The sequence below is a fragment of the Rhagoletis pomonella genome, unplaced genomic scaffold (genome assembly GCF_013731165.1).
Source record: "Rhagoletis pomonella isolate Grant_MI unplaced genomic scaffold, Rhpom_1.0 Rhpom_scaffold_00003, whole genome shotgun sequence".
In the NCBI taxonomy this organism is placed as follows: domain Eukaryota; kingdom Metazoa; phylum Arthropoda; class Insecta; order Diptera; family Tephritidae; genus Rhagoletis; species Rhagoletis pomonella.
In genome coordinates this window covers 96,915,489-96,940,735 of record NW_023458557.1, presented here as the reverse complement: position 1 = coordinate 96,940,735, position 25,247 = coordinate 96,915,489, and the positions used below count along the sequence as shown (strand labels likewise).

At 32.5% G+C, this 25,247-nt stretch overlaps 1 protein-coding gene across 1 annotated transcript in view; it reads right to left on the bottom strand.

The window, feature by feature from the left end:
- Nucleotides 1-25,247, bottom strand: part of LOC118735905 — a gene marked incomplete at its 3' end in the record, with an annotated part of 539,363 nt that overhangs the window by 512,824 nt on the left and 1,292 nt on the right. Inside the window, 1 exon segment of the mRNA XM_036465930.1 lies at nucleotides 11,809-12,984.

The following is a 25,247-nucleotide window of genomic DNA, read 5'->3' as shown; positions in this document are numbered from 1 at the left end:
TTTTCCAAAAATACAGGGTGAACTTTAAGTATTTATATGACTCAATTCCATTTCTTTCATCTATTTTTTGACTACGTCTCATAAATGACACAAAAAAGAAGGTAGTTCCATTTAATGGCATTCGTTGTAGTTGTCAACCATTTGACTTTTAATAAAATTATGACATTTCCTCAAATTCATGCTACCTGATCATTAGAAGTAATATTTTTTTAAAGTAGTCCACTCAAAGATGTCTAATATGATGGACTTGAAGAATATGTATGCACATTAGGGTGGTCCTAAAAAATAAAGTCGGAATTTTAATGCTCTAACCCCCTAGGATTGTTCTATATCGAAAAAAAATATACTCCCACTTGTTTCTTTCGAAATTAAAAATTTTTAGAAGTCGCTCAAGGCGCTCAAAGTTGTCGCATGTATTTTATATGCGAAAAAATACTTTTCTTAGAAATGGCATAGAATTCTTGATATTTTTCGAGCAGAAAACTCTGGTTCTCTTCAGGAAACTTCCAATAATAATAGCGAATGGTTCATTTAACCATATGAAATATTTTTTATAAAAAAGCCGACTTTACCTTTTCACATGCATTTTTGTACCACCCTAATGCACATACCTAATATCTTCGCATTATAATCACAACTTTGTTTGTCAAGAAATTCCGCAAAAACTTTGTTATGAAATAATAAAAGAAATGAAGCTGCGATAATCCGCAAAAGGTTAGCGCTTTTATGTTGCAATAAATTTTTAAGGAAACAGTAATGAAATGTGGGAGAAAGAAAATTGAAGTTTTATAAAAAACAATCGTATCAAGAGTGCGTTGGCTTGGCGAATGAACAATGCTTTTAAGGACGAAAGAAAACTAAAAATAAAAAAAAAATAAAAAATACTTCAAATCAAAGAGTTTGGTGAGAGTAGGGTGATTCAATAGTTATGCAGATCTTTGACAGAAATTCTTTATGATATGCTAATGATTATACTTTTTTCAGGCAATTGGTACTTCTGGCTTTGGCAAACTTAGTCATAGAGCGATACCCAGTTGAATAACACGTAAAAGTGGTACAAAAGTTTTATGAAAATGGTCGTTGTGTAGGACGTGCATTTCGCGAGTTGTGTGACAACATAACCGGCTATCTGAGTCAACTATCTGCCGTTTGGTATAGAAATTAGAAGAAACTGTGTCAGTGCAAGACACCCGTGCGCCTTCGTTTAGGCTGTTCGGCTAAACATATTGCTGATGTGGAACAAAATCATGGACAAGAATAGAACTTTTTCTACAGCGCCGTTCAGCGGATTTTATTAAGATACATAAAAAATTCAATTGACACAGGAATCGAACACCATTTCAGCGCCGTATATTTACCAATCGGATGATTGAATAACAAGCAGCTAATGCCGATTTAAAAAAAAATAATCACCATTAGCAGTGAGGCACATTGTCTGCCAAACTGACGCTTTTGGGGTACGGAACTATACACCCACAACGAGTCACTATTTGTGGATGATAACAAACATTTTGTGGCCTGAATTTTCCCTTCAACGAATAGCAAGCAATAGCATATTGAACCAACCCTCTATATCGCGATGTTATTCGACGCGCTGAATGCAAATTCGAGGTCTGTTAGCCTCCATCACGTCAGGTTCAAGGTCATTTCAAGGTCAAGTAGAAAAAAATGCATTGAATTAACCCAAAAATGCAATAAAATTCTTCAGAATTTGACCTTGAAATATCCAACAAATGAACTTGAAGAACCTAGGGAACCCCGTATTCCGATTCAGCGACAAAAAAAAACCTAAGCATAGGAATTTTTATCTTTATTGCATAAATATTTCCCTATTCGACCCCCAAATGACCTCGAACCTGACATTAAGCGCGTCGAATAACAAAGGGATACACTAGGTGTGATTAGATGCTCTTACTCAAATGTAAATGATTTCCATCAGAATAACGCGACAACAATGCAGTGACAGAACAATTAGGCGCACATTCACATACTTTTAGGGGCACATACACATAAATAATCCGTTGGTACGCCGCAGTCATAATTAACGCGAAAAGTTAAAATAGCATCAACGTAAATGAGCCGCAACAGAGCAAGAGTTGTGTAGCTGCCTTCAGCTGCGGAATCTCCGACTTCCGATAACAGCGCAAGGGAAAACATGTGTGACAGCAACAATATGAAAAACGCATTCATAAAAAGTGTCGAAAATTCAGGCAAAAAATTATCAAAAAGATAAAAGATGACACGAAGTGAGTGAAATGTGTAAAATGAGTGAGATTAATACAATGCTGTAATGATAATTTCAAGGCGCGCGACACGCTTTATAGCGTAGCATACATTCAGGCGGTTGATAGGCACCACTCGTACACACACACCTACTACCCACCACCATACATACTCGACGGCGGAAGCAAATTAATGTCAGCACTCAGCAATACCACATACACACATACATACGTATTCATGCTTGATGGCGGCAAAAAAAAACGAGTGATAACAACAAGGCGAGCAACGGTTTACAGCAATTCAGCAACAACAACAAAACACAGTATTAACAAGCAAGTAATAAATAAATACAACAGCCGCTTTGCGTCACAGCGTTGCAGAAATGATATTTTATCGGCATACTTTGGAGGCTTGCGACAACGTGACTGTAGAAAATCTGTATGAAAATTGTATTCGTAAGCAAAAAATAAGCTCGGAAAGGAAATACATATGTACAAAGAATAATTGTCTAGAGGTCGCGAAAACCAGCGCCCCACGGCCGTAAAAGGAGGGTTATTAATGATACAGTAATTGTTTTTGCTGATTGTGGTTGGAAGCAAATGACTATTGTCGCTAGGCAGATACTTATCAGCGTGCAGCCATCACTTAAATACAAATTTTATGTTGAGATGTTTTATTGTCTTGCCCAAATTCTGGGCGCTGAACCGTTTTTTCGGTCTTTGTTTACTGCTGAGTAATTACGTGGCTGATAAGCGAAAATTGCTTGCCTACTTTTTGGCATAGAATGACAGTAAATCTATTATTATGCGCTCCTACAAAAGCTATCACAATAAAATAGTAATTGTGAACCAAAACCCCGTTTACTGTTTTAGCAATGCGAAAACCACATGCACACAATGGAAATGAAGACAACATTAAGTATATTAATTTTGTTGTCACCAGCCTAAAAGCATACCACTCTGTTAGCAATGGCCAAGCCAGTGAAGTCAATAAATTAGTTCAATCATTTGTGGCGGGCTACACAAGCCAACAAGGTTTCTCAATCACACCTCCAACGCGCCACTAAGCTGCTCTACATGCGAGCTAGCATTTGCAATCAATTCAGCGACACTTTTATTAAATTTTACATACATACATACATACATACATGCTTTTAGGCGCATAACACAATTTTTAGCCTACTTGCCATCAGCCACTCTACAACTCCATGTTGGCTACATGAGTAGTACGACAAAAGCCGATTGTTTGGAATTGATGTGTCACGCATCAAGTGGCGGCTTTGTTCGCGCTTTACTTTTACCGTTTTTTTTTTTTGCATTTTATTTATATTTGATTTCGATAAAATCTAAGTGCACTACAAAATAAATTCGCTTTGTGCGCCAATAAATGCGATCCGGCTTTGAAGTGTAGTTTGGCAGCTGCTGGTATTTTTATATGACGATTGCTGCTCGTTCAGGTCTACGTTTTTATTGCTACTCGAATTACATATGTACATACCTACATATTTATATGTATGTATATATTTATTTCCATGCTGCATGATGGCTGCAAAGTGGCATCGCCTATATTTGTATTAGTAATACGGTGTACCCGGTGGTTAAATGGCGAATGCTACGACGAAAAGATTAACGAATACGATTGTACGATGGTCAGGCTGCGATAAAGGCGCTACTTAGGCACAGCACTTCCTCTAGAAGTGTGTGGGAGTGCAGGGCATCTGTACTGGGTTAAAGGCTAACCCGGCGTAGCGATTAAACGGGAACTCGTTCTGTCTATGATCCGGAAAGCGCAGAAGGTGTAGACCAAAATGAAAGCTTACAAGGTGTCCAGGAGTATGTGCATAGCATATGATACACAGCTCCCTCATCGCACGCCTCTAAACTGGCTCTGACCAATATAAAGATCTGTAGGAGATGCAGAACAAAAGAGGCGACAATGGAGCATATCCTCTGCCTATGCGCTGACCTTAGCAGACTGCAGATGAGTCTCGTGGCAGCAGGAGTTCTGCCCAATCTAGAAGCCGCCATCAATGTAGGATACAACAGGGTGTTCCAGTTGGCAAGAGGGCTGCGATTTTCTTCAAAATTGCTCCTGATACTCAGTGATTAGCTGTCTAATGTGGTCGTAGTTTATCTGGTTAGTTATGTACATAATCTAAGTGGTATCTGCGAAGCTATGCAGTAGCTAGCTAACGATGCATCCCAATGGAAGCGAGTGGGTAATATGTAGCCGAAGGTTATAAGCCATATCATTGAGATAACCGAATTGTTGCGTTAAGTACTAAGCGATCAAAGGGATGATTTATAGTTGAAATAAAAAAGTGTAAAAACAAATTGAAGTACCTATTTTTTACAACTTGCCTCCATAGCTGCTGTAGCGGAATTAATGCGTGTTCGACTACCAACTTGTTGGTGACGGGTTTAAATCCTGTGACACATACTTTATTTCTTATTTTTAACTGTAGTTTTAAAAAGCAACGTGCATCTTTCGCATTATGAAATGTATATGACGCTTAAGGCCAATATACATTCCTGGGTACAGGACTATGGATAACCATTTCCGACTGGGTACTTTCATCGCGCATAAAATCAGCAATAATTCGTTTTCGACTTCGTGTTCTTACGGGAAATTGAATTTATACGCATGATTGGCTCGAGTTGTGCGCGGCGGTATATTTTCGCGTGCGGTTAGATTGAAGCGATCAAATTGGAGGAAGAGTTATGAAAATGGGTTTTGGTATTTCGAAGGAGGGGATGTACAAAATAAGTAAATAAAAATAAATACATACGGAATAAAATTATTTGCCATAAACAGTCTTTAAGATATGAAAACTATTGGAAGTTGTTTGATGCTTAAAAACGCTTAACTTCTACTAAATATTTTCTAGACAGCGCAAAGCGTACTTTTTTAGGTGTGTGAGGGATCAATAATCTATAACTATTGAACGGGTTTAAATTTTTTTCGCGTTTTTTTTGTGTTCTTAAGTAGAAAATTGTCTGATAGCCATAACAAAAAATTTAAATATGCTTCAATTTTACCTTAAAAAGTTACCTCAGATTAAAAAAATACTATATAGTATATATATATGTATGTATATATCTGCCAGTTCTTGTATATTATCAAAAAACATATTTTTTATCGCTTTTTGTTTTTTTTTTTTATTGGAAGAGGCTTATGTAATTGTCATCGACTTTTTAAACTGATCGAAAAAGAATTTAAAATAATACAATTTTCATTCAAATTTCAAGGTCTTCAAACAAAAATATTTTTATTTTTGCATTGCATAGTTTTATGTGGCTGTCGTTAACTTAATGAAAATTATCGCTACAATTACAATTTTTAATTATCTTTTAAATTTTACCAAGTAAAATCAGCCACAAATTGGTTAGAAATCATATTTATTCATATTAAAGTTTAAAAAAGAATTTAAAATTTTTCCCCATTTTATGTTTGCCCATCTTGAATTTTTTTTCAACTATAAGTGAGAATACAAAAATATTAATTAAGCTTGCTAATTACTTAAAAAGGCCTTGCCCTACCGGTTATGGGCCTGCTACAATATGGATGGTCGACTACGATATGTAAGAATCCAATTATCTTCCAAAAATATTATTTAGCTATTTTATTCGGCTGCTCTAATGATGATAATTCTTAAGGCAAAAAGAAAATGACGTCTTCGACCTATTATTTTAGAAATCGTCAGAAAAGTACACAAGAGGCGATTCTGGCAATTATCTTTCAACAAGAAAGTCTTTCGTAAAACAATTGTCAATTCTGGCAACTACTTATGTATATATCTTGAAAGCATTTAAAAATTAAAAAAAAATTAAATAATTTTAATTTAAAAAACGGCTAAAAGTTAATTAAAAACAACAAAAAAAAAACAAACAATAAAATAAGATCCTAGAAATAAAATGAAATAGAAAATATATTTTTCTTTTTAAAACAATAAAATCTAAAAATTAAAAGAAAAAGAAATTAACAAAAGAAAAATTATTTAAATTGAAAAAAAGAAAAATATAAATAAAATAAGTGTCTAAAAATTACATGAAATTAAAAAATATCTTACTTTAATAAATAGTAGCATATAAAAAATTTAAAAAAAATTTAACTATAAAAGGTAAAAAATGTATTAAAACAGAACAAAATAAACTAAGTTCCCTAAAAATTAAATGACATTAAAAAAATCGTTTACAATATTAACCTCTTGAAACAAAAAAAAAATAATTAAAAATTAAGACAAAAAATTTTATTAAAAAAAGCACTTAAAATAAGAGTCAAAAATTAAATGAAATTGAAACATATATATTTTTCTTTTTAAAAGAATGTTAGAACAACAATAGTCTTGCGAACTATCTTGCCCTCTGTATTTCATTTGTCTTAGGAAAGACTTTTTGCAATCTTAGCCAGAAGTGCCCTGTAAGAATGATTAGTTGCTTAGGTGGCTTTTATTACATACTTTTAGGCTCATGGTTTTAATTTAACACCTAAATAAACGAAACTATGAGAACTTTCGAAACTATGCGATAATGACCTGAATGGCAGGTTAATTTAACTTATTTTTACATGAGTTAAAAAAGTTTTTCTAGGAAACAAGTCTAACTTCCGTCACACTGTACATATGTATGTACATACATATGTATTCGGTTTTTTTTTTTAATATCCTTAGGCGTTTTTTTTTTGACATCATGATTTTTAGTGCCGAGTAAACAGTGCTTTTATCTACTTTATTTATATAGCAGAATGGAAAAATTCTAAATATTAATTTTATTGAAAATGGCGACACAACATTTTTATTCTGAATGCTAAAAAATTTCCACAGCAGAAATTATTTCAAAAATAAAATGAAAACTGAGCGAAAATCTTTCAATGTTTTTTTTTTTTGTTGAAGCACTGTTTGTTGCAAGGATTGTTGGCCGCTGGTCTCTTCAATTCTGCTTTCTAATTAAATATATACATACATATACACATGTAACCGCAGTATATATGACATTGAAAAGCCGCAAAGGAAACCATCACCAAAGTCAATAGACATTTTCCTGAATATCAGTACATACGTACATACATACACATACTATATATATACACGTTTACACACTGCCGAAGGGGCACGCTGCCAAGCAGTAAACTGACAGCAATCACAAGCTCGACAAGTACCCAAATCAACCAAACATATCTACATAGACTTATGGGTACGTATACTTGCGAGAAGCCACGTGTGTAAATATGTCCGTCGATATGAAGTGTTCCTTGGCTAGATAGTCATGCCCGCTGAGTTTATTGAAACGTTCACTTCGACAGCATCAATTTCTTGTACGCCAGTGATTGTGATTTGACACGCAACATAGAGAGCAAACACTGGTTGTGCAGTAAACGCACCTACACAAATTGGTAAGAGGAGCACACATTCCTATACATATATGTTATATACATATATATGCTTACATAATCAAAAATACACGGACAAACAATTCATTATAATAAATTGTGGCAATTGGCAATGTATGCTCTGCACAAGTAAATTGTAGCAATGGAGAAATGTTTACTTGTGTGCCGGTAGTAAAATCTATGCATACTCACACAGGCACGCTTCCAAAAATAAGGTACCGAGCGTGGGACGATAAATTTCACTGCTTGACAAATATCTGATGTTACTGTTTGTTGTTGCTGCTGTTGCTGCAGTGACAAATTTCAGAAGTTGAAAAGTTATCAGCAATAAATTTATGTAAAATGTACGAAATAAATGAGTGAATGCTTGTTTTTGTTGTATTTGTACATAATATGTACTACATATGTATGCATGTATGCTTTATGCACAAAATTGAAATTTGAACTGAACTAACTAGCAAGTTGAGGAACACTGAAGTCACAAAATATTCATAGCATCAAATATAAACAAATATATGAAGGTACAAACATAAAATGTCAAATTAAAAATATCATTTCTGAAATATGCTGTAAAATAAAATTGCTTGAAACTTCTTGATCTAAAGACTGCATCCGTTTACACATTTATTCGTTGCTGCAGTGGGATTCTACAAATGGTCACGCTAAATTTCTATCGCCAGAAATCTCTAAACTAATAAGTCCTAAAAGTATTAGAACGAAAGTAAAGGTGAGTGCATAGATGAAGGAAAGGATAGAGGTAGAGGTAGAGGTAAAAATAAAAACAAAAACAAGGTTGCGTAGCGATAAAGGCAAAGATGAAGATCAAGGTAAATTTAAACACTTTATTTATAGAAGGACAAAGGTGAAGGTGAATATGTACGTGAAGGAAAAATAAGCACAAGGGTAAAAATAAAGATAGTATAAGAAAAAAATATGAGGATGAGAATAACGAATAACTAAAGATAAAGATAAAGGAAAAAAGAATAAGATAAAGTAATTATAATCAAAAGATATTGATGGGGAGAGAAGTCGCCGCTTATATACTAATCACACCTTAATTCACCATACCTAAATTCACCACACCTTAACTTACCACACCCAAACCCACTATCCTCCAACTAACCACACCACACTTGAGCTCACTACACCTAAATTTCCCACATCTAAACCCACCACACTCAAAGGAACAACACGTCACCTAAACTCACTACACCAAAATACACCGCATTTTAAATTCTTGTGAAATTGAAATTTTTTTGTGGAACGAATTTCAAATCTGAATAGAAAAGTATTGATATTTAGAATTTGTATATTTTCAGGCGATATGAATTTTCATAGTTAACTATGCGACTCTGAATATACATAAATTCAAAGTTAAACTCTTGTTGGCGGTTAAGTTAACAATCGTTTAACTAAGCACTGTGAATCCCGCCCTAAAAAAAGTAAAAATAACCACTCATGCCCATATACCCGTAGTTGGGTATGTAACGTATACGCCTCGTAGCACCATACGCAGTTATCGAGCATGACAACGGTTGGCATTTCAGCCGAAATGTAATATTTATGGAAATTTTTTTCAGGTTTGGTACACTGGTACACAACATTCAGATTTGGTACATTTTTAAAATATGGTAAAATGAGATAATTATTACTTACGTTACACTTTAGGAACACTAAAAATTATACAAAAAACGCCGATTTACGCAAACTTAATTTTGGGTCGTAGACTGCAGATATATAAACAATTGTTTCAGATCAGTCCATTTTTCCCTGTTTCATTTTAAATTTGCATTACGAATGAAAAACAAATTCAAACTTTTACACAAAAAATGTTACTCCTACGCCACGTACGCATATGAACAGTAATGTCAATGGACGTTATGGCGTATGAGTAATATTATTTCCGGCCTATTCCTAACTTTCATTTATCTATCGATTTTTATCGTTAGTGGCATGATTTTTGAAAGAACAGGTTAATACAAATGAAAAAAATTTACAGAAAATCTTTTATCTTTTTAATATGTTGCGTGTTAAAATTTGTTTTTATTTTCATAAAAATTAAAATATCTTACGAAAATTACCTGATTTAGAAAAACTGATTGACAATGAGTAGAGAGCTTCATAGGCTCGTAATGGTCATATTCAAGTATATTCAAGTTGGTTTTTTAGAATTTTTTTTTTGTGGAGCGCGTTGCGCATTTTCTTCCATATAACACATGATCACAAGTTTTTTTATAGGAAAAAAAAAACAGCAACACCTTCCAAAAAAAAAGGCCTAGAAGGCCGTTCTTTTCCAACTATTCCAAATGCGTTGAAACTATGTTGTTGTTAATTTCGCCTGACTACTGATCAAAAATCTTCTAGAGTTCGAAAGAATCATCCTTTAAACAAATCCGAGTCGTGTTCTATATAGGGTGGGCTAGTAAAAGGGATGATTCTTGACTCTTTTTACTTCATCCTTGCTGCTAGAGCTGTCGAACCCAGATTAACCCAGATTCTAACGAGAAGTAAACGCTCGGCTACAGCGATACAAGGGGATTTAGATAGTTACCGGTTAAAGTTATAATTTAATTTTTTGCAATTAAAATTTAAAAAATACTTTGATAGTTACATGCCAAACCACACAAAAATACATACAGTGACTCAAACAAATGACCACGTGTTGCTTTTTCTCAAATATTCGTAACGTTTTGGGAGATAAATTTTTTTTTGTTATTTTTGTATAAAAATATCGATATGATTTTTTCTACGCTTGAAATTTGCACTTCATTTGACTAAAATTGTATTGGGTATAAAGCTGCATACCCAAAAATCTTTTAAAAATTCAGAATGAAAAGTTGGAATTTTGATGAAAATTTGTTGAATTTTCCTAAATTTTATATGAAGTTTGAAACTGTGATTTAAAATGTATGTATAAAAATAACAAAAGAAAAATATCTCGAAAAACATTACGAATAGTTGAAAAAAATCAGCACGTGGTCATTTGGTTGAGTCACTGTATGTAGATATGTAGTAATTTCTTCGTACACTGAAACTTGCAAACTTTTTGCCTACATATATCAGCGAATGAAATAAGTAAATTAAATCTCAATCTAACACTGTACATTTACAATTAATTTACCTTTAAGAGAAAGTTGCACAAATGCAAGTGACAGGAGTATAATTATTTTTGTTCTATACATATTTAAAGGAGTTTAATACAGTTTCGCCGTGAAAGAGCAGCGAATTAATTTTACGAAAGTTTCACGTGAATTTTGAAAGCAGTTGCATTTAATTTTTGCGAAACTTTTGATGCGAATGTTTTTGGGTAATTCAGGGAAATTTGCAATCGCAAATTTTACCTTTAAATCCAGATTTCATTTGGAGTTGAAGACAAAAAAATTGCACTCATTTTAAAGTAACACAAGCACAAATTTCTAGCAATTTTTAAAAGTTGAATTCATATTACATATTTTCAGCAGATGAGTTCGTTTAAAATGATTTTTGATGAAAATCCCTTTTGAATGCTCAGCAATTATTTAGTTAATTGAAGCGCCGCAAGTGTTGATAATTCTTGTAGGGGAAAAGTAAACCAACACCAGTTAAATAATTAAATCTTTCGCTCTATGGAATAAGAAGTTAGCGAAACCATGAACACTCGTCGCCATTCAATTTGCCCAGTCCAATAAATACCTACAAAATTTTTTGAAATTCAACTTGGCTTCTTACCGTATGACTTATTTGCACGTGTAAATGCGCTGAAAAGCATACTTCATTTCCTCTCATTTCCCATTCTCGCCTGAAAAATATTTGCTTGTTCAACAATTTCGTTAACCACTCCCCCTGGCCCTGCTCAGATACAATACATACTTATTTACATGCGTCAATTTGGAAAAGAAATTACAAAACTACACGGCAAAAGCTTGTTGACATTTTGTCCAGACGTGCCTCGCAGCGGAAGCAGCTGCACAAACGAAGCGAGATGCCGCAAAGGAAGCTGAGAATGAGAAGAGCGAAACAACTACGGTACAGAGGAGGAGGATATATAGAACGTAGTAGAAAAAAGTGAGAGCGTGCCTAGGGTCATGAAATACATAAACACCCCTTCCACTTCCACCCCATCGTACAATGTGTAGCGATGCGAAAAATAAATAAAAGCAACTATTAACTGTAAAAAGACAAAAATACGAATAAAAACAAATAAAACTGCATACTCACATTTTTTATTGACTTCGTTGCTTTTTGAGCGCAAACTTTGATGCTTCCGCTTTCCAAACAAGTTGGTTAGTAGGTCTTTGACAGTGATGCCAGATGTGCATATACATACATATGTACATACACATACCACGTGGTGCGCGACAAATTTACACCGACGACGACACCCGACGGCCGACCAACCGACTACGAAACGACATGTCGCTACGCACACTCGACGCGTTAATGAAACTTTTCCGCATACGCGACGAAATTCTTGCTTTGCCAACTGTGAAGCCTACTAGCAAATAAAACAAAACCACCAAATTGTAGATTTGCTTATGTCCTGTTTCAATAAATTAATTTAAACTTTAGCAATTTTGTACGCGCTGGTTTATTCTCTTTTTAGCCGCACATGACTTGCACTCTGCGCCCAACCGATATGTTTGTATTTTTTTAACGTTACTTTCGAGTCACATTTACACCACACTTGCAAACTTTTTAGCAACTTTTCATTGCATACATTTCTTTTTCTGACAAACTCGTAGGCACCCACACGCAATTCATTGCACATTCGCTTGCCTGCTTTAGCAAGGTACTTAAATTGCTATTTGTCTTGCCTACTTTTTGGCGTTTTGTACAAATAATTTGTTTTCTTGTTTCTGTGTTTATCAACTTTTGCACTTGAATTTTGTTTTAATAATCTCTTACTCCACCGGCAACGCGATAATGTTGCTTTTAATGTGCGAAACTTTTAAACAATTGCCACCGCGTACACACTTTCGTTTCGTTTTACAGCTTTAATTTGTTTAGCTGCACATATACACACCTACATGCTTGTATATTTTGGCGGAGCGTTCCAGCAAACCAAATAAAGACGGCGGCGCGCATTTACAAAAGCATCGACCGTTTGTTTTCGAGACTTAATTACAGTACCACATTTTGCAGATTTGCTTTTTTTTTACTCTTAAAAGTTTAACGTTGAGCGCAGTAATGTTTGCATTATTTCGGGCGCCCACTCTTTCGAGCTATACACAAAGTTTTGTGCGCTATTATTGAATTTAATGCAGTTTTTATCCCCGCGATTAGTACTTTTTTATGGTGTGCACTTATCGCAAGCGGATTTGTTGCTCTACTTTTGATTTACGCGTTTTTTATGCACGCCTGCTTAAGCCTGATGATATGCAATAATTTGTTGCGCTGTAATGAGAAATAAACGAGTGAAATTAATTTTGTGGCAAATATCTTAGTCGAATAGATTAAAAAATTATGTGATAACTTTAAGCGACTCCGCTATGATACGCAAAGTACAAAGAGAAAGTACCTATCTCGGCCCTAACTGGGAAAACTTTTCAAAAACGCCCTACTTCATAATTTAGTAGTTGAAGAACGCCCTATCTCAGAATGTGGTTAAAAAACGCCTTATCTTAACGGAAAAAATATTGAGACAGGGCGGTTTTGAATCGACTGCTGAGAACGGATGTTTTTGAACCGAATTCTGAAATAGGGCGTTCTTCAATCAAATTCTGAGATAGCTCAGTGGGTCACGAGTATAGTATGTATGTAAAAAATTTATCAAAACCATTGCATTGTTAATTGCAAAAATTAATATTTTAAAGAACTTTTGATAATGCACTGGTATCCATACTTGAAGAGCTGAAGTCAGAGGCACGAGTATTTAGGTGGTTTCAAATAAATGAAATAATTACTATTAGATTGTTTAAAATACACAATTAGGTAAAATTCGTGTAGACAAAAACTGCCTACTCAAAAAACTGGTGTATTACAAAGCTTGCAAGTTTTTTGAAGTTTAGGCATTTCAAAGTAAAAACGGGTCGGTTCGAAAACGGTTTTCAGCCGTGCTTGTTTAAATTAAAAATGTTTATATGTTTCTAGTTTTTTCTCGAAAATTGGGCCTTACATGTGAACTTTTTCTGGCAACACTGTCTACTAGATAAAATGCTTAACTATACGACACCCACATATATTTTTTATTATATAATTTTACCAGTTTTTTTTTATAAAAATATGGTTCATTCTACAACAAAAATTATATAAATTAAATAACAAACTTTGTACAAAAAATAATAAAAATCAATATAATTTGATCAAAATTTTACATTTTTCATGCAGACTTCATTATGCATTCAAGTTTGAAACAGCTAAATAAAATTTCGCTCATTTTTTTTAAATCTTTTTGTTGGCGGTGTTGAGTATTTTCCTCCATATAACAATATTTTCGAACATTCTTCGTATAGCGGCTACAACAACCCCGCCCATATCGGCTACTCTCTCAGTCGTTGCCGTCAAGCTCAACTAACGGGAGACCCAAGAAGCGTGCAGCTTCTATAGGGTCCGTCTATAGGGACAGAGGGGGTCAATTGCGTGGGGTTTTGTGGGCATGCGAAGGGATCTTTCGAGTCGTAGGGTGTCTCTCCGCATGCCGTGCACTCATTGGGCACATACGCATCTAGTCTGCTCAGGTACCAGTTCAACCTGCTGCAGTAGCCAGAGCGAAGTTGGGCTATTGTGGTCCGAGTCTTCTCGAGGGCGATGGCTCCTCTGCAAGCAGGTGTCTGTTCGGGTGTCCACGTCCGTGACTCCCCATTAAGAATTGCTTGCAGAGCATTGTGTTGTGCTCCTTAACGGGGAGTATTTGCGCCTCGTCATGTAGGTGTGGTTGTGTCGACATCAGAAGACATCCGGTCGACCAATCTGGCGTTACGTAGTTTAGAACCGGCCGGTCGGAGAGAGAGTAGACTGTCGAAAGTTAGTCCGAGAATTTTCTGGTTTATTTTTATTTGAGATAGGGCATTTTTGAACCGAATTCTATGGAAGCTTTGAAAGGGTATTATTATTATTCATAACGAAAACACGAATGCGAATTTACCCCAAAGCCGAAGAAACTCTGGTCTTGCCTAACTATTTTCATTGCCAGATTTTATAAAAAAAAAAAACTTTTTTAGAAAAAGTTTAAATATTTATTTATGATAAAATCGCATCACAAATTGGAATTTTTTTAAGTATCAGCACTGGTGAAAAAAGTTGCACTCAGACTTTTCTTGTGACATTTTTGTGATGCTTATGCAAAAAAAAACGAAGCCTATAAAAGTGCATCTCATAACTATAAACAAAATGTATAAAAAATTTATTTATTTTTCTTATAGTTAGCATATTTTAAGGCATCGTTTTCTGCATGAACTTTCGCAGTCTACTCATGTGACCCGATTTGGGTATCAAAATAGGCCAAAAATTTAGTGCTAATGCAGATCTCTAAAGGTGGATTCATCATTCAATTTCAGAATTTTTCTCAGTTTCTCTGAAAGTTGAAATTGAAAAAATTTTAAAATCTAAAACAAAACCAATCGCAGTTTTGTTTTTCCGCTTTGCTGCACATTTTGCATTAATGCACCAAATCATTTGCAGCGGAAGCAAATGGAGCTAAACGGAATACATATACTGTTGGTGCTTCTAAAAAGTTTTTTAGCGCAAGAAGCACTTCTTCTCTTTTATTTTGCAATGAGATTAAATGTTAATTACCATTTTGGCATTCCCAAGCGGAAAAAGTCTTTAAATATTATGCGAAAAACACGGTCACTAAGTAGTCAATTTGCTTCCCACCTCAACCCACCACACCTAGGTCTTATGGTCCCCTTACAAGCTCCTATAAATGAACGACTTTATGTATGTATGTATAAAAACATATAATCAATGAGTCAGTTGGTGCCAATGTAGCCAGCCAATCGAGCATTCATCCATACAATCAGTCAACCACAATAGCCAACGTCAACAATGCCAACTGTCATACTCAATCAAGCGACATAAAAGTCGACCATGGAACAACAACAACAGTGTACGCATTTATGTTCAGTAAACAGTAGAGATATTCTTAACCTCTCGGTCTGCATACAAACAGGAAATGACAGTGGAGCGCTGACAATTGGCAGAGGGATTACATGGCATTTTAGCTTTGTGCTTTTGCGGCGATCAGAAGAGGAGAAAACTGGAAAATGCATTTATATGTGTACATAACTGTATACACACACTCATAGGTGTTGTCGTTACAGTATTGGATGTTGTGGTCATGATCATTCAAGCTGTACGGTGCACATAGGGACGAATCGAAAATATAGGACGACAAAAATGTTTACTCAATATGCATTTGGAAGATTTCAATGGAAGTTGGTATTTAAGGGTTTTCGTTATCGCTGATTTCGAAATATACATATATTACATTTTCAAAATTCAAAATAGCGGGTCAAATATGGTGGAATTGATGGTTGTTATGAAACTTCGTATGCAGGGGCATTCTTCGTCGCTGATTTCGAAACTGGTATTAAGTTTTCTAAACTCAAAATGGCGGATCTAATATGGCGGACGCTTTTGTTTTAAATAATTATGCATTGTAATGAAACTTGATAGCTAAGAACTCCCGGAGTCACTGATTACGAATTTAAAATTTGATTTCCAAAATTCATATAATTATATTTGTGATTGCAAATAATTGAAATCAAGAAAATAGAAAACTATGACCTATTAAATCACACAATAGGGAGGCAAAATACATATCTCAGCTAGACGGCCAAACACTTAAACGTAATTTTGATCTCTAGATTACGATACTGTTTCCGGAAAATCCTTATCGCGATAAAATTTTAAGATATTTAGTATGCATATTTTATGAAAAAAATTCAAGCTTTAGCAGGGAAAAAATTAAAAAAACAAATTTTTTAAAATTTTTTTTTCATTTCTATTAAAGCCTTGCTTTTACAAAAAAATCAAGCTACTAACGAAGAAAATTGGTGGATAAATAAAATAGTGGTGAATACATATGAAGTAAACATATTTGTAAGATGCCCTATTTAATGAAGGGGGAAACGGGGTGGGGGGGCGAGTTCTTGTTATCTTTACATTGGCAATTTGTTGGATTTCGCACTATTGAAGAGAGGTCGCTGTACTCTTTGGATATTATTTTATAACTCTAGGTAATATAAAAATTTCAAAATTTTTAAAATAAAAAATGGTGATTTGGGTCGTTCTTAAAAAACATGACCAATTGGTGTCCCCAGACTTTACTATTTTATATTTTGTTTCTTCAAAAAGAAAATAGAAAAATATCTGCATTTTTATAAATTATTATCGATTCTACGTAACTATATTATAAAAAAATAATAATTAATTATCTGAAAATAACTTAAAAAATATTTTCAATGTCAAAGGTTTAGCAAAAACCTGTGTCCCGAGCCAATTTATAAAAATTTAATAGTTATTTTCAGTTGAAATAAAATTGAAAAAAAATAATATTTACAATTTTTGTTATTCAGTTTGTGTATATTAATACCATATATAGAAAAGAATGATGAAAAATAATTTTTTTGTATAATTTTTATGAAGAAAATTTGTGTCCCCAGGTTTTGGTCCCCTCTGTTACGTCCACTCATTTTATTGAAAAATGTTTGTTAAACGTTATGACGCGTATATTTCTCTTATGCTTCTCCATCATAACTTAGCTAAAATCAACAAAATGTGTTTTGAACTGTTCAGTCTTGTTTAGTGCGTTGTTGAGTAAGGAACCCAATTGTATGCCGGGTACGTACCCTTATTCAGTGTCAACTCTGTTACTGTTGAAAAACGGTGAGTAAAGTGATTTTTTATTTATTTTATAATTTTTTTATAAATATTTTATGTACATTAATTAAGTGGACAAATAAATTCTCCAAAATTCGAATAAAAAGCTAAAATATGGTATTTTTGAGTTAATTTGTCCCCTCTGTTACCGGTCCACTCTGTGACTTATTAACTCCAAAAACTCCAAAAATTAAAAAAAATACTGCTGGTTATGGATTCCAATTGTTGATACCATCCGTAACCACATGAGGCCAATTATAAACATATTTGGCCAACTTAATTTTTAAAAATTACAAAATTCAGAATGGTCATGTTTTTTAAGAACGACCCATTTATAAAGAACGTATTATAGCCATTCTACAAACAACTACGTTGTATTATAAATCACAAAATAAAGTACTTAACTGACGCCTCACTCTCCATTTTGACACAACTGTTATTTATTAATAAGAATAAAGTTTCAAGCGAAATTATTTTATCACCGCTTCAAACAAAAAATTATTTAATTCCACTCACGATAGAAGACTCTACTTTGGTTTTCTGTTTAAGCTTCTGCGTTGCGTTAAAAGTCAAAATTTTTATGTTACATTGTAGAGTGGTTAAAGTGGTTAAAGTGGTTAAAGGTTTGTGTGATAACATTTAAAGAATTTTGTTTTTGTATATTTGTCGTCGTAATCGTAATTAGTCACCTCTTGGCCTTATGTGCGGTGCTGTAAAAGAGAAAGAAATTGTAGGTTGAAAAGGGCAGTAAGGCATCTCTGCAGAAAGAACGAGTGAGTATGGGTGTGAGTGGGTGTTTGAAGCTCTTACCAGCAGCAATCAATATGTATAAAATTCCAGCCGGTTCCAGGAAAGAGAAATCGAAATGGAAGGGATTAAAATGAAAAGCATGAAAATTTTAAATAAAAAAAAAAGACCAGTAGCTTGAACGAAATAACAGCACCGCAATGCATACAAGCATACAAACACAGACGAGCAAACAGATTCAAAGTGAAACCGTAAACGATAGAGAGCTTAAAAGAACGAACGAGCGAATGAAATAGTGAGCGTACAAATGAATGAATGAAAGCGAAATCGTTCATGTGTAAACAATAAAGTTCAAGGATACAGGCTTGTGCTGTGTAAGCGTGAACCTGCAAGTACCTTGCTGCTAATGCCTTTAGAATCAGATTACATAGACGTATGTGTACATACATATATACATACATACATACATAGATTGGATGCGTGCATGTGTGCCAGCGCAACAGCTGGCTTTGTTTTGTGCTTCCACGACCAGCAGACTGTCAGGCATTTCGCTAAACATTGCACGCAAAAACCAAACACATCCATATGTATGCATGGGGGCAAAAACAACAACTTAATGCTCTTATGACAACAAAAACTTACAAAAGCTAACTAAGCAGCACACGCAAAAGTAGCAGACTGTTCAGAAAAAAAAAAAAAAAAAAACAAAAAAAAAAAAAAAAAACAAATGGAAAACAAAAAATCCTCAAAGCGACTGAGGTCAAGCTTTCAATTGCAAAGCAAACACATTTTTCACACTTAACTGAACTGTGTTGCATTCTCTACACCTGCATACGCCTCATGCACGCCTCGACATAATCCACAGAGCTATAGTGATAAGAGATGCCTTCCTTCTGTCTTTTTTGTCACACATTTCTTGTGTCTACTCTTTGGCATGCGTTTTCATTATGGGGAAAACGCCTTAAAGTATGCCATTTTGCTAAAACGGAAATCCGACGTGGCTTTCACCTGCATTTTTTCGCAATGTCACATGTGTTGTGTGTGTGTGTGTGTGTGTGTGTGTGTGTGTGTGTGCCAGCAGCCCTAATAACTACATTTTCATATTTTAATTATGCTAATGCGAAATTGTTGCTTTCGTGCGCGACGCAAAACGCATGCCAGCACACCTAAAAATATGCAACAAGCTTATTTACTACATGCAAGTAACTAACTCAAATTTACACATTTCTATAGAAAAAAATACATATGTATATATGAACTGCATAAACAAGTTCATGATTTTTCATAAAGGCAGCAGATTTGCATGTGTTTTTAGGCATTTCTCATGTTCTTGCTACCCTAAAAATTTGTTAAAGCCCACAGCTAGCTGCGCTTTTCATCTATGCTTGCCGAAAGGTATGCTTAAGCCTTCAATTCCGTTTTACATACAGACATAAATATTCTGCGTTTTATGTAAACATATACCCTTCTGTTTACTCCAAAAATACGTATATATCTATGTCACATACATACAAACTATCATCGTTATAGGTCAAGTTTACTCGCCATACATTGGCATGCTCTATTCATTTTGCACAAATATTTGCTGACTGAAAATAATGGCCTGAAAAATATACGTGCTTATTTGTTTACATGCGTTGCCTTGTGCAAACTAGGATTTTTCGCGCTGTGTTGGCCATGAATAATTTAGTTTTCATAAAATCACTGATGTTAGAATAAAATTTAAACGTTGAAGTTAACATACAATTAGACTAACGGATTTATATATATTTGAAAAATTAGAAGCTTAGAGGGTTTGAAAACTTTTGTGTTGGCTGAAAGACCATAGCCGCATGTTCAAATTTTAATTTTTAGTTTTTTTTTTTTCGAAAATATTTTTTTAACATAAAGCTCGGAAGAAAGGAGCTTAATGCTCTAACAGGATAAACTTTTTATACTTTAATTTTTTTGCGCTTCTATAAATATATCGTTACTAGACACGAATTAAGGCGCGAGCTCAAAAGTTGACAGCGAAAAAAGACGCATAAAAAACTTCAGCGTCAAAGACTCGTAGCATACTTCGCCGAAGTACTTTGTCTTAAGCATCTGTTTTCGCAAATTTTTTTACGCGCCTTTTTTCGCCGTCAAAACACTAATGCGGCTTTATTCGTGTGTTGTGACGATATAAATATTTATTTATTGATTATATTATTTAGTACGGTTTAAAACTATTTAAATTTGTTTGTAATTTCAACATTGATGTTTTTGGTTTTTTAATTTAAGTACGTTGCAACAGAAAAGTTAAAGAACTCCTAAAATTTCCGAGATATACTTTCTTAATATTTGTTAAATTAAAACAAAATAAAAAAGGTAAATTAAAAAAATTCAACAAAATAAAAAAAAATTTTATTAAATTACATAAAAAAAAATAAAACAAAATAAAATAAAATGAAACAAAGTACAAAAGATCGAACAAGCAATGTGAAGTACAACAATAAAAATATGTAAAATAAAACAAAATAAAAAATTAAACCACAAAATAAAAAAGATTCAACCACAAGATTTGAAATATAGAACAAGAAACAAATAAAATAAAATAAAATTTAAAAAATAAATAAAATAAAATGGTTTAAAATAAAATGAAATGAGAAAGTAAAAAATAATTTAATCAGGAACCGAAAATAACCGTTATATATCAAGACTTTCTTTTTTAAATTATTGCAAAATCGATCAAGAAAACCATTATACATACTAGGAATTTAATATTGCAATTAAATTTAATAGATATCTACATATTTTATAATTTTGATTTTTATCATTAAAAAATAATCAGTGATTTAGAGACTACGTTTAATGACAAGTCCTTTGTGATCTAAAAGTTTATGTCTGAATATAACGACTATAATATGATCGTAAAAATATGAATCACAAAGTAACGGTTAAATTTGATCGAAAAATACAAAGGAATCCAATTTTTACTATCAATTTATGATTTTTATTATAATGATCATAACCGTTATGGTTCCTGAATGAAATCAAAGACATTTAAATAAAATTAAAAGAAAATGCAAAACAGAAAAAAAAAATAAATATTATTATTTAACAAAACAATAACAAAATATTATTATTTAATATTACTATAAATAATTATTTAATAATTAAAAAATAAAATAAAATTAAAAAAAAAAAACTTTTTAATATACAACACTTTTATAAATGGACTAAAAATTAGAAAATAATATTTCTCAGTCCCATAAAATTTGGTTTGATAACTTTTGATTTTGGAATTTTAGCAAAAGTCATTATAAACCATTTATCAGATTGAAAAAGAAAAACGTGAAGCGCATGCAACAGAAAGCATTAGATTTAATTGACAATAGTGAAACTACATAACATAGACCTAAAATTTCTACAGAGAAAGTACAAATTTGAAATCGATTTGAAGCGGTCGTTATTCATATATCCACATTCATACATATATTACCCATCATATCAATTCAGGTCTATTACATGCGACCCACGCTTTTCATTTTCAATCTCATAAATGGTTTATAATGACTTTTGCTAAAATTTCAAAATCAAAAGTTATCAAAATAAATTTTATGGGACTGAAATATGTTATTTTCTAATTTTTAGTCCATTTATAAAAGCGTTGTATATTAAAAAGTTTTTTTTTTTTATTTTATTTATTTTCTATTTTTTTAGTCTTGTCTGTATAAAATTTTGCAATAGATATTAAAATACTTCAACCTGCAATGAAAAGAGAACAGAAGACAATGCAATCAAAATGTTGTTTGCTCACGTTGAGTATAAACATACATACATATTAGAGGGCTGCATGAATTTACTCAAACTTTTAGCCAGACAGAGTACAGTAGATTTGAATATTTTATTTCACATGCAAAACACTCAGCGTTTGGAATTTTGTAAGTTATGAATATACATTTTGTTTTATATTTTCTACCTTCACATGGAAGAATGTGAATGAATGAATGGAAAACCTTCAAATCATTCAAACTCATTTCGGTAAAAGTTTTTTTTTACAAACAAGTTTTTTCGTATGTAATAGGAGCGCAGCAATACATACATACATACATATGTATGTTTGTACATATGTGCATAGAAAAAAATATTTTTGGATATTCATGCAAAAAATTGTCACTTATTTCAATTCAATTTATTTTCAGTTTGTTTGAATATTGTAATGTCGACACAAATATCAGAACAGCTATTCACTCAAATTCAAAAAAATTTGAAGTCAAAATCATTCATTCGTTTTGTATATGAATAATTCAAAAGCCGTTTTGAATGCATTCATGCAGCCCTCTAATACATATGTACATACATACATATAGCAACAGTTAATGTCATTTAAAGAAATGGCGTGTCGTTCATTTCCGCTGAGCGTATGTAAATAGTGGATATATTTAGGCCCAATATTTAACTTCTTCTGGCAGGGCGACATCTAGAGTCTCCTAATTGTATCTCTTTGATATGATGCCTACAACGAGGTTTTTATCTAGACTAGGTTGATAGAATTTGCCATAAATAGCTTTGCTATATTTATGGTATAACTGGAGGTCTTGACACAGAACATTCCAAGTTGATAAAAGCGTTGTAAAACGCTAAATTAAATTAAATGAAATAAATTAAATTAAAAAAAAAAATTAAATAAAACGAAGTCAATAACATAATTTAAATAGAAAAAAATAAAAATTTAACCACAAAATAAAGAAGATGGAACAAGCAAAAATTAAAACAAAATAAATTTCAAAAAAATGAACCACACAATTAAATATAATTAAATCAGGCACCGAACCGTGAATTATCAAGACTTTTTTGTTTTTAAATCATTGTAAAATCATTCTATTTTTGATCAAGAATAATCGTATATTTGGAATTTATTTTTTTCAGTCAAAAATAATCATTATGTGCTTATTCACAGTGCTTAGTTAAATCATCGTTAACTTAACCACAAACAAGGGTTTAATTATGAATTTATATTCAGAGTCACATATGTAGCTAATTATGGAAACTGATATCGCCTGAAAATATACAAATTCTAAAAATTAATATTTTTCCCTACCAATTTGAAATTCGTTCCACAACAAACAAAAATCACCAGAGCTTAATTAATTAGCTATTTAATTAATAATTTAATCGACCGTTATAAAAAAGACCGCGTTTTTATAAGAGATTTAAACCCTTTGTGATTTAAAAAAACTCTAAAAGTGACGGTATGATCAAAAAAATAAAAATCCAAAAAAAAAAACAGTTTTTCTTGATCGAATAAATAATAATAACAAAATTAAGTTTAAATTTGATGGAAAAATTAGAAATCGACTTTCAACGGTTAAATTATGATTTTTGTTACAAATATCATAACCGTTTTGGTCCCTAATAAACTTAATTTAAATAAAATTAAGTACGACAAAAACGTAAAATAAATTATGTTAAACAAAAAACCCATTTATATCATTAATACATTAAGTAAAATTTTTGGCAAATAAAATTAAGCTCGGGCAAATAAATTTAAATTTTGAGCAAACAAAATTAAAGTCTACTGTAGTACTAAACAGTGACTGAAAAACTGAAAAATACACTAAAAAAAAGCAAATAACAATTTTTCACACACTATTTAGTACTACAGTAGAGTTTAATTTTATTTGCTTAAAGATTAGTTTTATTTGCCAAACGTTTACCTTAATGTGTCAATGCTATAAATAAAACAAATTAAATGGGAAAAAAAAAAAAAATAATTCAATTGAATTGAATTATGTTTTTAATAAATCTTTCTCTTAATCTGCCTGTCAGGTATTAACAGCATTTTAACGCAGTATTAAATTTATTAGTATTGATGCTCAGATAGATTTGTTATATCTTTTTGTCTTTGAAAAAATAATTAATTGCAAATGAATAAATAAGTTTAGGTTTTAAGGCGAGTTTTGCAGCATCACTAGCTTGTTGTGAAAAAAAAAAACAAAAACTAGCAATATTAACATTTGATACTCTTTTAATAGGGTTTTATTTTGTACGAGTTTTTTGCATCTTCAAAGTATTCATTTACACGCTCTTTTGCACCATAATTTCCATTTGTTCTATGAATATTTTTTGTAATAAGAGTGAAATTGGTATCCGAACCTTTAGAATAGCGCTCAAAAAAAAATGTTCATTGATATCTGCAGAAACTGTTTGGTTTGTTTACACAAGATTTTTTGCAAGGTTTTATTTGAAATTAATTCTAGCCAACGATTTTTTCGAAAAAATATATTTTTACATCGTTTTTCAGGGTTTGCTTACTCCCTTACTAACCGTGTAAATAGAGTATTATGTGTCAGTGTACATTAGGGTGGTCCAAAAAAAAGTTAAGTCGGAATTTTTATGCTCTCACCCATTAGGATTGTTCTATACCGAAAAAACTTGACCCCTTTTTTTATTTTGAAATCAAAAAATATTTAGAGGTCGTTCAAAATTTTCCATGTATTTTAAATGTGGAAAAAACAAATTTTCGTGGAATTCTTGAAAGCCAATATTTCTCAATCGGTCCACCCTGGTTCACTTCAGGAGACTTGCAGTAATAATACCCAATTGTTTATTTAACCATTTTTTAACACTAACGAGTTTTTTTTTATTCGTACAAGCATTGGTTTTTTTTGGGTTTGGGGGGTTTTCGGCGGACCTATAAATTATAGTTACTATGGAATCTCTTACAGAGAAGCATAGTTTTGCGATGGAAAAATATTGATTTATAAGAATTCTATACCATTTCTACGTAAAGTATTTTTTCCCCATATAAAATACATAGACAAGCGCTTGAGCGCTTTGAGCGACCTCTAAATATTTTTTTAATTTGAAAATAAAAGTATAGGGGTAAACTTTTTTTCCGTATTTCTCATCCATTTTTGGACCTTCCTAGCGTACATACATGCATAGTTATCAATATTTAATTTTCACACTCAAATGCATTAAAATCAGTTTAAGTACTAATTATTGTAAATATACATACATATGTATGCATGTAAGTATTAATTGCGTAGTAATTATTTTGAATTGATTTTAAATATGGCGCCTGTAGCAACCAACATTAGTGTGTGTGGTTTTTACATTCA